At 42.2% G+C, this 6,456-nt stretch overlaps 1 pseudogene; it reads right to left on the bottom strand.

The window, feature by feature from the left end:
• Nucleotides 1-3,489: 3,489 nt before the first annotated feature.
• On the bottom strand, nucleotides 3,490-5,238 carry LOC147750882 (uncharacterized; annotated as a pseudogene).
• Nucleotides 5,239-6,456: the final 1,218 nt, after the last annotated feature.

A 6,456-nucleotide genomic window follows, 5' to 3' on the forward strand; every position in this document is an offset into this window, starting at 1 on the left:
AACAAGACACATCTCCAGATTTACGAGAAATCGTAAATCTGGAGATGCACCTGAATGCTACGCCACCCTAGAGATGGCAAAGGGAGGCGCAACGAGGAGAAATGTTTTTGTTTTTTCCTCTTTCAATGCGTGCTGCATTCCAAGGCACGCATTAAAAGAGTAAGTAAGTAATTCTTTATTGCTCAGTTAATTAAAACCATTGCAATCAGCATATTTACATGTTGGTGAACTTGAAATAAAAATAAATTCTAATAAAACATCGCTATCAAACATTTCGGTAAAATTAACTTTAAAATATTCTGAGAACATCTTGAAGCTAAAAAATATAGATTGCAAGTCGTTAGGCTTTCGCTTATCTAAATGCTAAGTCATTGTGCAGACAGGAAGAGTCTTTATCCTTGGCGGTACCGCAATGGGCTCTTGGAGCAGTTTTGTGCAGAACCTTCTAAAGGATGTCATAAAATAAAAAGCAAGCCCATGGACTCCCTGCAGCCTTAACAGATTTTTAAGAGTTTGTGATCCATCCGTGGTGATCGTGGCTTGAGTTCGTGGTAGAGGCTTACTGGGACGGCAGTCAGAGTTAGATGTTGTGTAGGCTAGTTTCTTCTGGGCTCTCCCTTCTGTCATTCTGCTTCTTTTCAGCTTTTTCCAGGAATTTTACCAGATGACTTGCTAATTGGATGTTTTTTCCGTCGAAACATGCTTTGACTGCCTGCCGGCATGTCCTTATTCCCAGTTTCTTTAGGGTTGGCTTTAGATGTTGTCTGCGCTCCTTATCCAGAACTCTGCAGATGCATATTAAGTGAAGGATGTCCCTTTTTTGTATCCCCACATAGTCGGCAGCTTGATGTAGTTTGTGGCCGTTTCCACGGGGGAAGATGGTTTTGTGATGGAAGGATGCCTAGCCTTAGTCGTATCAATTTCTCCTTTGTAGACCGTGTGTAACTGGCTCCTAAGTAGCTTTGGCATGAGCTACTGGTGTAGTTTTGGAGGACAGTCCAACTGTGTGCCCTTTTTGTTAGTGCTGCTTTGTCCTCTATTAGCGACATGATCCTTACAGATTTATTTGCTAGTTGTTTGAACGAGTTATGTGAGATATTGCTCTTCCAAGCGTCTTGTAGCTCCAAAGTTTCTATTGAATGCTTTAAATAGGTTGCAGAAGCACTCATGTTTCTCCTTGATAGCTCATTCCATAGATGGTGGGCCAAGGATGAGGCATCGGCTCCTCGTATTTTATGCCACCTTTTGGCATAGTCTTAGAACAGAGCCACCCAATAATCCCACCGGGACTGGGTATTAGGGTGAGAGTGCACGTATAGTTTCATTGGGTGTTTGGTAATTTGCATGGAATTGGTCATGCTTTTATCACCTGACTACTGTCACTTTATTGTCTTTTTGAGTTGAGCTGAGTATTTGTCTCCTTGTACCCTAGAGTTTCATGTATGCCTATGTTATTATGTTTGTATTAGATACTTCTGTGCAACTTTTCTGTCCTGAAGATGGTCCTACGGATCTTTCTGACCAACGAGGACCGAAACGTCGACGCCTAACACCTTTCATGCAATATACTGTACAATTCACTTAGAACAGAATCTGTGAATTTGACTGTGTATAATTTATTTGCTTGTGGTTGTTTGAATATATCCACATTACATGCTGAAGGTGTCTGAGTACTACCATATTAGCTGTTACATTTGCTTTGGTAGTATTTTTTGTTGCCAGACCTTTACTGTCAAAACAAGTTATCTATGCACTGAAAATTAAAAAGAAATATATTTTTGATACAAACTTGAGTCTTGCTTTTAAAGCCCTTTGGTCGCTATACCTGATTAAGTGATCACGGATGTGACACAGATAATTGTGAAAATATATCGTTAATGATTCCTTCCTGGACATTTAACTTTTGGCATAGGCACCCATTCTTTCTATTCCTTGGTTCCTCAGGCCAAATTCAAGTCTTATTTGTGCTTGGGAGGTGTATTTAGGCAGATTGAATAACATTCGCATTGCCCTGGCTGTTGTTTTGTTCAGTATCTGGCATCCCTTCCTCTGAAAGTGCCGGACAGTGTGAATGAATACAAACAAATGCACACCTAGTATAATTAATTGCTAGGCAGACAAACCATTTGTGATTGATCACTTATATTTTATGAAAGAGTTTTTTGAAACGTTTTTTGGCATCAAGGGATACACACCACACACAAAACTAAGCAGAAGTGTAGAATTTGTGCAAGTTATATTCCTATTGTGCCCTGGTGTTTGCAGTATCTGGGTGGAGCAGGACGCCGACGCGTTTCGAACCCATTGAATAAGTTAAGGGTTCTCCTCAGGACAAGGATAGGGGGGTCGTTGTTGCTTGTACTTGAAATGTCAGGATACTCCCTGTGGGTAATCTCTTGATGTATATAACACTAAAAAGTGTATAGGGTGCCGATGCGCATAAAATCAATGATTACGAAGATTGTGCCTTGTTTGGCAGAAGTTCGTGACTGTGCACGAACTCGAGCGGCAGCCGCCGCTGCAGTTCGGCAAATTTTAGACGATTCAATCGGTCTGCACGTCGGACACACAAGCGGCAAGAAACTGGCAAAGGAATATAACTTGCACAAATTCTACACTTCTGCTTAGTTTTGTGTGTTCCTATTCTGTTGCACCATATGTCAAAATTAATACGTATCTAGTGGTGGTGGAAACAAGTAGGCTAGTGTTTCATTTTTCTGTCCACTTGTTCATTTTTCATTCAGGATTGGTGCCTCAGCACAACGTAATTTTTTGAGGCATAGCACAGTTGTTTTTTGTAATCACAATTGTTATATGTGTATATTGTAATTTAATGTATTGTTTTTGGTTTCAATGCACTTGTGTACTTCTGTAAGTGTGGTGTGTATCCCTTGATGCCAAAAAACGTTTCAAAAAACTCTTTCATAAAATATAAGTGATCAATCACAAATGGTTTGTCTGCCTAGCAATTAATTATACTAGGTGTGCATTTGTTTGTATTCATTCAGACTGTCCGGCACTTTCTTTTGTTTGTTTCATAAGGGTGGTCCAAGCCGGTCAGAGACAGGACCCAGCCTTTCCCTCTTCTCTGCATCCCTTCCTCTGAGGCATTCACTTCTGTAGGTGATGGCCGGTGTTAGTTTTGCTTGAATTATTTGTAGGATTGGAGTGAAACTGCGGCCGGATACTTTCTTTTTGAGATTTCTCAGTGCAACCGATATTGTGGTTCCTCTCCTTGATATTGCTTCCTTCTGAGGGAGGAATGTCCCCTTCCTGTCAACAATTACACCCAGATATTTGTACTCGTCCACGGTTTCCAATGTTAGGCCTCCCATTTGCAAGAGAAATTTGGGTGTGGCCGTCTTCACATTTATTCTCATGGCTTTTGTTTTGGAGAGGTTTATGCTGAGGCCATTCGTAGCTGCATGGGTGTATGTTGTGTTGATTAGGTGTTGTAGCCCTATCGGCGTGCGGCTAATAAGCGCAATGTCATCGGCGTACATCAAATTTGAGACAATAAGTCCTCCTAGTTTTGGGGCGTGAGGATTGCATTCGTCTAGCATTGGGGGCTAGAACGCACCCTTGTTTGAGGCCCTTGGTCGTCTGTACTTTTCTTGACAGGCAGTCTCCTGAGCCCAGCTTGATTTGTACCCATGTATCCGTGTTTAATAGCATCAGTTGTGATAGTAAAGTTGTCGGTATTTTCCTGTTAACCAGCTTCTCCCATAGTAAGTTTCTGTTGATGTTGTCGAATGCTGAAGTGAAGTCAATGAAGCATACATAGAGGGGTAGGCTGGCAAGTTTGGCGGCTTCTATTAGGAGAGTTAGGGCCAGAATATTTGTTGTTGTTCCTGATTTTTTCCGAAAGCCTGTCTGGGTGATGGGGATTACAGCATTTTCATTCACCCATTCCGTGAGCTCCTCTAGTAATAGACCAGCATAGTATTTGGCCTCGTTGTCGATTAAGGCAACAAGTCTATAGTTTTCTTGATCATTTTTGCTGCCTTTCTTGTGAATTGGAGCTATTATTGAGCCTTTCCATGAGTCAGGAATTGTTTCCGTTTCAAAAATCTGTTTGAATAGTGACAATAGAGCTGCTGCCCAGTATTCCGGATTTCGTTTATACAAGATGGGAGGAATTCCATTGGGGCCTGGCGCACCCTCTGTCTTTCCTTTTGCTATCCTGCTTATGATTTGTTTTTCTGTAAAGCTCATTGAAGTTGGCTCTGTTGGTTGTATGCTGTCTACGTTTTTTTTGTTAAGTTCTGAAGGCTTCTTGGCAGAGTTCTTTGTTGTTATATTGAAGCGGAGCCGTAAATATTCAGACCAGGCTTCTTCGGTAATATGAGAATTTATGCTGGGTATCCTTGAGTCCTGGAGGTCGTTCGCTGTCTTCCAGAATCTTCCACTGGTGTTGTTTCCTTTTGCATCATGGAGCAGCTTAGCCCATAGGCCTTCCTCTGCCTCCCTTTTCAGGTTCCAGATTAGTTTCTTCTTGATGGATTTTTGTTTTTGCAGTTCCTTTTGGACTTCTTTGTCCGGACCTTCTCGGTATAGTTGTCGCAATTGTTTATTGATGTTTCTCTTATGGTTTTTTAAGTTTATGCTCTGATTTATTTTCTTGTCTTCCTCTTTCTTGTTGTGAGAACTCTTTTTGGAGCTTGGTTGGTTTTGAAATTCCGAAATTGTGTGGTCCGTTTTTGAGCTTGTTTGAGCAGTTCCAAGACTGCTGGTAAATAATTCCCATCAGCTTAGATTATCTGTCCGGGACTCAATGCTTTTTTCACACAGTTTTTCAGCTTCTTTTTCAAAGCCTTCCAAGTTATGCGTTTTGCATTTTATTCTTTTTAGTATGACCGAGTATGATGATCCCACATTAGCTGCTGGTAAGGTAGCCGCCGCGCTATAGGTATCAAGAGTGTTCTCTTGCGGTAAGTGGTCGCTGGCTGCAGTTGTTCCTATTCGAAAGTCCAGAATTTTGCCAAACAGTTGTAGTGATGACAATGTGGAGTCTATTGTGGAGCTTGCAGTTGCGTTGTGAAAGGTAGCTGCCGATGGGCTGTCGTTTATGAAACGACCGTTTAGATCTACAAGGTTGAGATGTTCCAAATCTTTCAAGCTGTCTCTTGACAGTCTGTTTTGTTTTCCCTATTTGCTAGCCACCTGTTGAGGGATTCCCCATGTGTTAAAATGTTCTTCCAGGAGTGAGTCCCTTGTCTGGGGCCCGCCTAAGTACATGTTAAAGTCCCTATGTTACTAAGAGGTTGGTTGTTGACTCCTCTGACAGTATCTTTGTTACTTCTGCAGTCAGTAGTTTCATCCCGGCTTTTTTCTCTCGAGGGTGAACATATACGTTTAGCAGTGTGAGCTTTTGGTTTTGATCTTTTCCCCCTAATTCCAGCTCTATTGTTTTTATGCTGTTGTTACCTGAGTGCGTAGCGTCTTTGTTCTTTATTTCATTTATGCTCTTTATTGAGGTGTTTATTGTTTGGCCGCCTTTTGAATGGCCATATTTGGCATTTCTTGTAGCTGGTATGTGATGTGCTTTGAAGCCCTGTATTTGGTACGGCTGATCCGACAATTTCTGAGTATGTCCCCTCTGCCTCTTGACCTGTACTCCGGGATAAGTAGGATTGTGTCTTTTTCAACTTCCTTCTGCTTATGGTCCCGTTGTATGTGTTCTTCCATATCTGGTTTAACCAGTGTCCGGTCGGCTCTTTTTATAGGTGGTTGCTCTTCAGCTCGGGCTTCTGTTGCCTCCTTATCTTCTTCCTGCATTGAGCCCTGTGCCGCAGAGGTTTCCTTAGTGTCTGTTGATGATGCCCCCAGCCTTGCTATGATGTTTGTCCTCTCTGTTCCATTGGTGGGCTTACTTTTTTCTTGACTGAATTCTGTTTGGCGCTTATTGGTTGTGTTTCTGCCTATATGATTAGAGTTCTGACTTGGTGAGGTTTGTTTGGTTTCTTTAGCCGGTGAGGTTGTTATGGTCACTGTTTGCCTGTCTGTATCTACTTCCTCATCCCTTTCCGGTGTTAGGTTTGCCACAGGAGGTAGGAGGTAGATCGTTCAACGTGGCTGCGGCCAAGCTCTGGAACTCTCTGCCCATTGAACTTAGGCAGGTCACCGGCCTTCTTGCCTTTAGAAGGCAGTTAAAAACCTGGCTTTTTCCCCTCTTTCCCTAATCCTTAGCCTGTAAATAGTTGCCCTCCTTTTTTCCTCGAGTCTGCCAGCGCCAGGATGCCTCTCGAGGTGATAGCGCGCTCTATAAGTGAAATAAATAAATAAATAAATAACATTAAAAAATGCTTTTATGTTGCTGGTCTTTTTTCTCCCTTTTCTTTTCTGTTTTCGACCTCGTTTATTTTGTTCCCTGAGTTTTTCTGGGCTTTCTTTCCCCGAGCTCTTGTTTCGAGGGCTGTCATGGTTAGTGGTTTCTGGAGCCTTCCCCTGTTGTCC

Source organism: Lissotriton vulgaris, chromosome 1_1 (assembly GCF_964263255.1).
Source record: "Lissotriton vulgaris chromosome 1_1, aLisVul1.2, whole genome shotgun sequence".
Classification (NCBI taxonomy): Eukaryota; Metazoa; Chordata; class Amphibia; order Caudata; family Salamandridae; genus Lissotriton; species Lissotriton vulgaris.